Genomic DNA, 11,592 nt, shown 5'->3' on the forward strand with positions numbered 1-11,592 from the left:
TTGCAGCAGCCTGAGGAGTGCCATGTGTTCTCCCGGGAAAGTTGTCCCTGGATCACGGGACCCTGGCTATGGCAGGCTGCACAGGCTCCTGGGGCGGAGGTGTGTGTGTGTGGATAGTGACCTGTGCTTGCACACAAGCTTCTTGATGGCTGCAGCAGCAATCTTAGTGTTTCACCCCCGTCTCTGGTGTCCGTGCTGATAATAGCAGTTCCTGCCTATCTCTGGAGCTCATTTAGGTCGTGCTTTGAACCCTGGCTCCACGTGCAGCCCAAAATATGTTCTCTTGCCTCTTGGGCTGTTCCAGAGGTTTTTCCTGGACTTCCTCCTGGCTAGTTGTGGTGCACTAGCCTCCTTCAGGCTTTGTTCATGCAGCCAACCTCAGTCCTCTCCCAGGGATATGACTTCCGAAGCCCGAGCGTCAGCTCCCAGCTACCCACCACCCTTCCAGGTGAGCAGACAATCCTCTTAGGTTGGTGAGTGCTGGTTGACACCAATTCTTTGTGTGGGAATCTCTCTGCTTTGCCCTTTGCACCCCTGTTGCTTCCCTCTCCTCCATGGCTGCAAAGCTTCCCCCCAGCCCATCCCCCATCTCTGCCAGTGAAGGGGCTTTGTAGTGTGTGGAAACTTTTCCTCCTCCACAGCTCCCACCCAGAGGTGAAGGTCCCATCCCTATTCTTTTGGTCTCCGTTTTTTTTTTTTTTCTTTTTTTCTTTTGCCCTACCCATGTACATGGGGAGTTTCTTGCCTTTTGGGAAGTCTGACCTCTTCTGCCAACATTCAATAGGTGTTCTGTAAGAGTTGTTCCACATGTAGATATATTTCTGATGTATCTCTGGGGAGGAAGATGATCTCCACATCTTACTACTCTGCCATCTGAAGGTCCTTTCTCTGTAGATGTATTTGTGAGGAGTGACAAATTCCACATCCTCATCTTCTGCCATCTTGACTCCACTCCTCTGATTTTTACATTTTTAATTGGTTGTGTTTAGGGTTGAGTAGGCACTGTTTTAGAGTCTATATTGCTTTCAATAGTTATGTTAAGTCTGTCTTTTTTTCCTTTTAATTCTATAATTGTGAAGTAAACTAAATGTTTTTGCAAGTGATGACAATTATAAGAGTATTAAAATCCCATTTATGTTTTTGTTCTGCAATCAAATGCATAAGTTATATTTCCTAATATATCAAACATTTGGGTTCTTTAACTGTCCTTTTCATTAGTAAAATAAGCTGTGTTGTAGTGACTTTGGGTTAAAAGCAAAATGCTCTGATCCAAAAGAAAGCCAAGGAAAAGAACGATGCCATACTAGGAATGAATGTTTAACCTGGATAAGGGAAGATATGAGAGATGACAGAATTCCTATCTTTAGATATTTGAAGAGTTTCATGTGTAACAGGGAGTAGACTTTATTTTATTTGGCTTTGGTAAGCTGAACTAGGTTGAAATGTCAGGGATGTGGATTTTTGTCTCACTAGAAGGGAGGACTTCTAACAATTATGATTGTTAAAAATGTAACCATCCACATTAATAACTTTTTCACTGAACTTGCCCTGAGAGCTAGAGCTGAAGTAGAGGCAGAGCCTTTTGCTGTATCTACCACCAGATACCCTCTAGTCCATCACATATTCTGGTAGTTTCTTTCAGTTGTTGCAATGATAGTCTCAATAAATGTGAATGTCTGAAACTACTGTAATTCTGTTAATAAATACAGATCTTTAAAGTTACTGAAGCTCCTGAAAGTTCCATGTTATATAAGCAGAACTAATTGTGCTCTCAGCCAAATTCTGAAAGAGGCAAAGTTTATATGAGTTGTAATATCTTTTCCAAGCCCCTATCTTTCAAGGCCTAGTGACCTGCCAGGCCTTCCCCAGACCTTTATCCCATGTTTCATTCCTAAATGTTCATTGACTAACCTCAGCAGTCATCTAATCCCTGATAAGGTTGTCTTTCAAAATAGATTTTTATCTCTCTCAGCATTGAGGATAGGGAAAGCTGGCTCTCAAATTTTGAAAATACAGATAGAGATAATTGTAAAACTGAATGTAAAACAAGAATTTTGAAATGTATGTTTGGCAGCTATTTGCCAGGAAGACTTACTTTTTGGTTATCTCTGCAAGTTTGATTACTTCCTCTGACTACTAAGGGAAAAACCTGACTGAAGTTATTGCCAAAACAGTGATCTTTTTGATTCTGAAAATATCTTCAACAGTACTGTTATCCAGTTGTAGATTGGCAAGATATTTTCAATTTACATAGAAAAGACCTTTTGAGTTTATGAAAGTTCACACTTGAATACCTCTTTGGTAGAATACAAATATATTTGTATACCCAAACATGGACTGACATGCCCTTGACACTATTTTTCTCTATTTTCTGCAGAAATCATCATTCTGGTGCTTTCCCTAAGGAAGGAACATAAATTCTCAAGATGGGAAGTAACAGCACAAACAGTACAAGAGCAAAGTGCACTGATCTTCAAATGTCATTTCAGTACTCTCTCTATGCAACCACTTATATCTTCATATTTATCCCCGGTCTACTGGTGAACAGTGCAGGCTTGTGGGTTTTGTGCTGCTTCATCAGCAAGAAAAATAAAGACATCATTTTCATGATCAACCTCTCTGTGGCTGACTTTGCTCATGTGCTGTCCTTACCCCTCCGGATTTACTATTACATCCGCCACCACTGGCCTTTCTAGATGGCCCTTTACCTGCTGTGTTTCTACCTAAAGTATCTCAACATGTATGCCAGCATGTTTTTCCTGACATGCATCAGCCTTCAGAGGTGCTTCTTTCTCCTCAAGTCTTTCAGGGCCAGAGACTGGAAGCGTAGGTATGATGTGGCCATCAGTGCTGCCATCTGAGTCATCGTGGGGACTGCCTGTTTCCTACTTCCAATTCTGAGAAATTCTGGATTAGCCAACAATACTGAATCCTGCTTTGCTGATTTAGGGCTTCAACATATTAGCATGGGGTCTACTATTGGCATGGTAACTGTAGCTGAAATTGGAGGGTTTGTCTTACCTATTGTAATTATTACTTATTGCACATGGAGAACAAGAAAAATTTTACAGGAATTCCAAGTTCCCACTCAGAACACCAAAGAGAGAAAAATGGCTTTGTGGATGGTCCTGATGTGTGCAGTGGTATTCATTGTGTTTTTCACACCCTACCACCTCAACTTCCCTTTCTTTATGATGGTGAAGCAACAAATCTTTTCAAACTGCTCCTTTATAAAGAGCACTCTATTTTCCCACATAATTTCCATGTGTCTTGCAAATTTAAATTGCTGCCTTGATCCAGTTGTATATTATTTTATGACCTCAGAATTTCGTAATGGATTTTCAGAACATGGTAGCTTGATTCTTCAGTCATGTGTGAAATGCAAGGATGGTGCTTTGGATATTCAGCATAGGAAGGAGGATCTTCAAACAATCTCTCTTGAATTTATGGATGATTCCAAAACAATGTAAACAAATAATTACCTAGAATAATCTATATGCTCTATCAGTTTATCTATGTCACCTGGAAGATCTTTCTTAAAAAAAAATGGTACCCTTAAGTGCCTTAATGAAACATGGCTCCCTTCCCTTAATCTTCAAAATGATTCTTCTGGAAAAAAATATTAAAGCCTATATTTTCTGTCTAAATGGAAATATTGTTCTATGGAGCATATGAGAAAATAACTTTATTTACACAAAAGGATGAACAACAGAATGAATTGCACCCCTGTTCCTCAGCAGTAGGTCCAAAATTTTCACCTTCCCCTACTAGAAACAAAATGCAAATTGAAAATAGATGAACATAGATGAATTGTCTACACATTTAAAAATGTACAGGAGAACAATACTATCCTTGCTTTATCAAGAAGTTATACACAGGTGGAGTGGCCAAGATGGCAGAGTAGGAAGACCCTGATCTCAACTCCTTCCACAGGCACACCAAAATTACAAATACTTACAGAGCAACTATTGATGAGAACAACCTGAACACTAGCAGAAAATATATTTTACAACTAAAGATGTAAAGAAAGAACCACAATAAGATGGGTAGGAGAAGTGGAGACACAGTATAGTCAAGAGCCATACCCCTGGATAGGTGACCCACAAACAGGAGAATAATTACAATTGCAGAGGTTCTCCACAGAAATGAAGGGTCTGAGCCCCATATTGAGCTCCCCAGCCCAGAGATCCTGCACTAGAAAGACACGTCTCTAGACTGTTTGGTTTTCAAGGCCAGTGGGGCTTAGTTTCAGGAGAGCTGAAGGGCTGTGGGAAATAGAGACTGTACTCTTAAAGGGCACACACAAAATCTCACAAGCTCTGAGACCTAGAGCAGAAGCAACAATTTGAAACAAACTTGGGTTAGACCCACTTGCTGATCTTGGAGAGCCTCCCAGAGAGGAGGCAATTGGGACTCACCCTAGGGACATTGACACTGACAGCAGCTATTTTTAGAAACTCATCCTACCATGAGGACACTGATGCTGGCAACACCATTTTGGGATCCTCCCTCTAGCAGGCTGGATGATTTAGGACCCCCTGAGCTTCCAAGGACCTGGTCTTGTTCACCACAGCCCACAAGATCCAGCCCAACACACAACAGGCCAACACCGGGTCTGTGAAATCAAGGCCCCAGAGCCAGAGTAACCAGGACTGAGCTCCACCCACCAGTGGGCCAGCACTAGCCCTGGGGTCCAGCCTTACCCCAAAGGGATGGGAATTAGCCCTGGGATATTTGGGCCCCAGCCCTTCCCACATGTGGGTGGACATCTACTCTGGGAGCCCCTGCACCCTGCAGACATTTACGCCAGGATTCAGTTGTCTCCATTTTGCCAGAACTAGCTCAAGGACCCTCTTGGTCCCAGCTCCACCCACCACTGAGTTGACACTAGCTCTGGGACTCCAGACCATAGTCAGAGACCCCAGGTCCTAACTCTGCACACAAGGAGCTGGTAGTATCCCTGGGACCAAGCCTTACCCATTAGTGGGAAGGTACCAGTGTCAGGATGCCGAAGGCACCATATCCTCCCTTGAGGATGTTGAAACCAGCTCCAGGACACCTTGAGCCCCTCAGCAACATGCCCTTGGCCATGGGCCAGCTCAACAGCAGGTGGATACGAGCTCCAGCATCCTAACCCTGCAGCCAACCACCATGTGACATAGCCCAACTCACCAGTAGGCTGGCACCAGGACCAGGATTTCCCTGGTCATGCACCTAGTCATGGAACGATTATGTCTACCCACCAGAAGCCAGTAGTCTCCACACAAGGCAGGGGCTGGCAACCAACTGGACCAGGAGACAGCTACACCTACCAGCATCCATAGTAATCAGCTTATCACAGCAGAAAGACCCAGATAGCCCATATAGGGGACACCCTGAGAGCATACAGCTCTGGTGACAAGAAGGGAGTGTGCTGCTGCGCCCCATAGCATGTCTCCTACATAGGCCACTTCTCTAAGATAGGGAAATATAAGCAGTATACCAAATATATGGAAATAAAAACAACAAATTAGGCAAAATGAAGTGACAGAGCAATATGTTCCAAATGAAGTAACAAGATAAAACCCCAGAAGAAGAACTAATTTAATTGGATATAAGCAATCTACCCAATAAAACATTCATGGTGGTGATCATAAAGATGCTCAAAGAACTCAGGACAAAAAGTGGATGAACACAGTGAGAATAGTAAAAAAAAAAAAAAAAAAAAAAAAAAAAAAGAGTTAAAAAATTATAAAGAAGAACCAAACAGAGATGAAGAATATAATAAATGAACTAAAAATTAAACTTGAATGAATCAACAGTAGATTAGATGATACATAGGAACAGATCAGCAAAGTGGAAGACAGAGCAGTGGAAATTGTTTTAGCTAAACAGAAAAAAGAACACAGAATTTTTAAAAATGGGAACAGTTTAAGAGACCTCTGAGACAACATCAAGCATAATAACATTCTCATTATAGGGGTCCCAGAATGAGAAGAGAAAGAGAAAGCGGCAAAGAACATATTTGAAGATATAATAGCTGAAAACTTAACTAATCTGGGAAATGAAAAAAAAAAAAAATCCAGGTCCAGGAAGCACAGGGACTTTGCAAGCAGGATCAAACCAAAAATGACTACACAAAGACACACTGTAAATAAAATGAAAAAAAAAGAAAAAGAAAAAAGAGAATATTAAAAGCAGCAGAGAAAAGTAACAAGTTACATACAATGAAACTCCCATAATACTATCATTGACTTTTAGGCAGAAACTCTGCAGGTAGAGGTGTGGGCCATGATATATTTAAAGGGATGAAGGGGAAAAGCCTATCATGAAGAATACTCAACCTGACAAGGTTAACATTCAGATTTGAAGGAGATATTAAAAGTTCTACAGGCAAGCAAAAACAAAAAGAATTCAGGAGCACAAAACCAGATTTAAAAGAACTGTTAAAGGGATTTCTCTAAGCAGAAAAAGAAAGACCTCAGCTACAAATATGAAAATTACAAAATGAAAAATCTCATTGGTAAAGGCAAATATGCAGTAATGGTAGTAATCAATGACATATAAAGCTAGAAGGAAGGTTAAAAGACAAAAGTTGTAAAATCAGCTGTATACATGATAAGTAGTTAAGGGGATACACAAAACAAAAAGATGTAAAATGTGATGTCAAAAACAATAAATGGGGGAGAAGTAAAAATTCATGGTTGGAAAAATGAATTCAAAGTTAAGAAATCAGCAACTTACATAACATACATATATATAGGTTGCTATATATAAAACCCACAATAACCACAAAACAAAAATCCATAATAGATACAGAACACCAAAGACAGAAATGAATCCAAACATACCACTGAAGATATTTATCAAATCACAAGGGAAGAGAGCAAAAGAAGAAGAAAGGAACAAAAAGAACTCTATCTATCAATATTTATTTATTTATTTGTTTGTTTTAATTTTGGTTGTGCTTGGTCTTCATTGCTGTGTGTGGGTTTTCTCTAGTTGCAGCAATGGGGGCTACTCTTCATTGCAGTGCATGGGCTTCTCATTGCGGTGGCTTCTCTTGTTGGGGGGCACAGGATCTAGGCATGCAGGCTTCAGTAGTTGTGGCACACGAGCTCTAGAGCACAGGCTCAGCAGTTGTGGTGCACAGGCCCAGTTGCTCCACCGCACGTAGGATCTTCTTGTACCAGGGCTCTAACCCGTGTCCCCTGCATTGGCAGGTGGGTTCTTAACCACTGTACAACCAGGGAAGCCCAATAATTACTTTAGATATAAATGGAATATATGCTCCAGTCAAAAGACATAGAGTGGCTGAATGGATACAAAAACAAGGCTCATATACATGTTGCCTGAAAGAGATTCCCTTAAGATCTCAAGACACATGTGAACTGGAAATGGGAAGATGGCAAAAGGTATGCCATGCAAATGGAAACGAAAAGAAAGCAGGGGTAACAATACTTCCATCAAACAAAATAGGCCTTAAAATAAAGACTGTAATAAGAGACAAAAAAAGACATTACATAATGATAAAGGGATATATACAAGAAGAATATATAATAATTGTAAATATATATGCACCCAACATCAGTACATAAATACATCAAGCAAATATTAACAGACATAAAATGAGAAATTGACAATAACACAATAATTGTAGGGGACTTTAACACTCCACTTACATCATTGGACTGATCATCCAGACAGAAATTCAGTAAGGAAACACTGGCCTTAAATGACACATTAGATCAGCAACAGAATACAAATTATTTTCAAGTGCACATGAAACATTCTCCAGGACAGATCACATGCTAGATGACTAAACAAGTCTTGGTAAGTTTAAGAAAATTGAAATCATATATCAACCATCTTTTCTGACCACAATGTTATGAGACTAGACTATAAATCGATTACATGGAAAAAAACTGCAAAAATCACAAACACATGGAGGCTAAACAATGTGCAATAAACAACCAGTGGATTACTGAAGATCTCAAAGAGAAAATCAAAAGTACCTGGAGATAAGTGCAGATGAAATCACAATGATCCAAAATCTGTGGAATTCAGCAAAAGCATTTCTAAGAGAGTAGTTTATAGAAATATCATACAGTAAGTTCCATATATACAAACCTTCAAGTCATGATCTTTCAAAGATGTGAAAATGCGTTTGCATGTCCAATCACGTAAGTTAGTTCACGTGTCTGGCATACATTGTCTCATACATGCATCCTCTATGAGTGGTTGTGCTTTTGTGTACTTTATTGTACAGTACTGTATAGAGTACAGTAGTACAGTATCTTTATTTCAAGCCCAGGAAGTCTGCAAGCCAAGTGTAAAACTAGCACTATATAGTCAATTGTGTTATTTGGGTACCTATGCTAAATTTGTTGGACTTACGAATACGCTCTCAGGATGGAATTTGTTCATATGTAAGGGACTTACTGTACAAGATTTTCTCAGGAAACAAGAAAAATCTCAAATTAAACAGCCTAACCTTACACCTATAGGAACTAGGAAAAGAAGAATTAACAAAACCCAAAGTTAGTAGAAGGAAAGAAATAAAGATCAGAGCTGAAATACATTAAATAGAGAAAGGTCAATAAAACTAAGAGTTAGTTCTTTGAAAAGATGAATCAAATCGATAAAGCTTTAGTCATGCTCATCAAGAAAAAAAGAGAGAGGACCCAAATCAATAAAATGAAAAATGGAAAAGAAGTTACAGGTGACACCACAGAAATACAAAGGATCATAAGAGCTTACTATGAACAACTATATGCCAATAAAATGGACAACATAAAAGAAATGGAAAAAAATTCCTAGAAATGTACAATCTCCCAAGACTGAACAAGGAATAAATAGAAAATATGAACAGACCAATTATCAGTAATGAAACTGAATCAGTAATTTAAAAAGCTTCCATCAAACAAAGGTCAGGAACAGATGGCTTCACAGGTGAATTCTACCAAACATGTAGAGAAGAGTTAATACTTAGTTTTCTCAAACTATTCAATAAATTTGCAGAGCACATAATGCTTCTGAACTAATTCTAAGAGGCCAGCATCACCCTGTTACCAAAACCAGACAAAGATATCACACAAAAAGGAAAATTACAGGCGAATATCACTGATGAACATAGATGCAAAAATTCTCTACAAAATATTAGCACACCAAATCCAACAATACATTAAATAGGTCATACATAATTATCAAGTGGGATTTATCCCAAGGACACAAGGATAGTTCAATATCTGCAAAATAATTTGATATACCACATTAACAAATTGAATAATAAGAATCATATGGTCATCTCAATAGCTGCAGAAAAAGCTTTTGACAAAATTCAACAGAAAGTGGGCATAGAGGGAATATACCTCAATATAATAAAGGCTGTATATGACAAGCCCACAGATAACATTATACTCAATGATAAAAAGGTGAAAGCATTTATTCTAAGATCAGGAGCAAGACAAGGATGCCCACTCTCACCACTTTTATTCAACATAATATTGGAACTCCTAGCCACAGAAATCAGGTATCCAATGTGGAAAGGAAGAAGTAAAACTGTTATTGCTTACCAATGACATGATACTCTATACAGAAAATCCCGAAGATGTCACCAAGAAAACTACTAGAACTCATTAAAGAATTCTGTAAAGTGCAGGACACAAGATTAATATATAGGAATCTGTTGCAATTTTATACACTAAAAATGAACTATTAGAAAATAAATTAAGAAAGCAATCCTATTTACTATCACATCAAAAAGAGTAAAATACCTAGGAATAAATCTAACTAAGTAGGTAAAAGGCCTGTACTCTGAAAACTATAGCTCAGTGATGAATGAAACTGAAGAGGACACAAGCAGATGCAAGGACATACCATGCTCATGGATAGGAAGAATCAATATTGCTAAAATGACCATACAACCCAAGGCAATCTACAGATTCAATGCAATCTCTATCAAATAATAATGGCATTTTTCACAGAATTAGTACAAATAATTCAAAAATGTGTACAAAACACAAAAGACCCTGAATAGCCCAAAGTATCATGCTCCCTGATTTCAAACTATACTACAAAGCTATACTATACTACGAATGAAAACTCTATGATACAGACAAACTTATATGGGCAATTAATCTATGACAAAGGAGGCATGGATATTCAATGGAGAAAAGACAGCCTCTTCAGTAAATGTTACTGGGAAAACTGGACAGTTATATGCAAAATAATAAAACATGATTAATTTCTAACACCATATACAAAAGTAAACTAAAAATGGATTAAATACTTAAAAGTACGACCTGAAGCCATAAAACTTCTAGAAGAAAATATAGGTAATACTCTGTGAAATCTGCATTAGCAATATTTTTTAGATATGTCTCCTCAGGCAAGGGAAACAATAGAAAAAAATAAACAAATGGGACTACATCAACAAGAATATTTTGCACAGCAAAGGAAACTACCAATGAAATGAAAAGGCTGCATACTGAATGGGAGAAGATATTTGCAAATGATATATCTGGTAAGAGGTTAATATCCAAAATATATAATTTACCATCAAAAAACTAAAAATCTGATTAAAACATGGGCAGAGGATCTGAATATACATTTTTCCAAAAATAACATACAGATAGCCAACAAATATATTAATATATTAAAAGATGCTCACTTAAAAGATCACTCACACCACTAATCATCAGGGAAGTACAAATAAAAACTAAAATGAGATATCACCTCACACCTGTCCAAATGGCAATTATCAAGAACAAAAAAATAAGTTTTGGCAAATATTGGAGAAAAGAGTACTCTCATGCACTGTTGCTGGGAATTTAAATTGGTGAATCCATTATGGAAAAAATTATAGAGATTCCTCAAAAAGGTAAAAATAGAACTATCATATAATGTATCGATTTCACTCCTGGATATTTATCTTAAAAAGACAAATACAATATTTAGATATGTTATATGCATCCCTATGTTTTTGCAGCATTATTTATAATAGTCAAGATATGGAAGCAACCCAAGTGCCCATCAATAGATGAATGAATATTGAAGATGTAGTATATACATATATATAATGGAATATTATTTAATCATAAAAAGAATGAAATCTTACCATTTGTGACCACATGGGTGAGCCTAGAAATTATTGTTTTAAGTAAAATAAGCCAGATAGAGATAAGTACTTTGTGATTTCACTTATATGTGGAATCTAAGAAACTAAACAAAACAAATGGACAAACACAACAAAACAGAAACAGAGATATAGATACAGAAAGCAAATGGTGGTTGCCAGAGGGAATGGGGGTGGGAGGAGGAGATAAATAGTTGAAGGAGATTGAGGTATAGACTTTCAATTACAAAATAAATGAATCACAATTTTGAAACGTACAGTGTGGAGAATAATCAATAATTATGTAGTATCTTTGTGTGGTGACAGATAGTAACTAGAATTATCATGGTGATCATTCTGAAATGTATAGAAATATCAAGTCACTATGTTGTTTAACAGTAACTAGCATAGTGTTGTAGGTTAATTATACTTCAGAAACAAAGAATCAAACAAAGTCATAGAAAAAGAGATCAGATTTGTGGTTACCAGAGGCATAG

General features: G+C 37.8%; 1 pseudogene across 1 annotated transcript; it reads left to right on the top strand.

Annotated features, from left to right (window-relative positions):
* Positions 1 to 2,426: 2,426 nt before the first annotated feature.
* LOC307069215 (putative P2Y purinoceptor 10) lies at positions 2,427 to 3,470 on the top strand (annotated as a pseudogene). The gene has a single exon. The product of its transcript is annotated as a putative P2Y purinoceptor 10 (transcript).
* The last annotated feature ends 8,122 nt before the right edge of the window (positions 3,471 to 11,592 follow it).

The sequence above is a fragment of the Hyperoodon ampullatus genome (genome assembly GCF_949752795.1).
Source record: "Hyperoodon ampullatus genome assembly, chromosome: X".
Lineage (NCBI taxonomy): Eukaryota > Metazoa > Chordata > Mammalia > Artiodactyla > Ziphiidae > Hyperoodon > Hyperoodon ampullatus.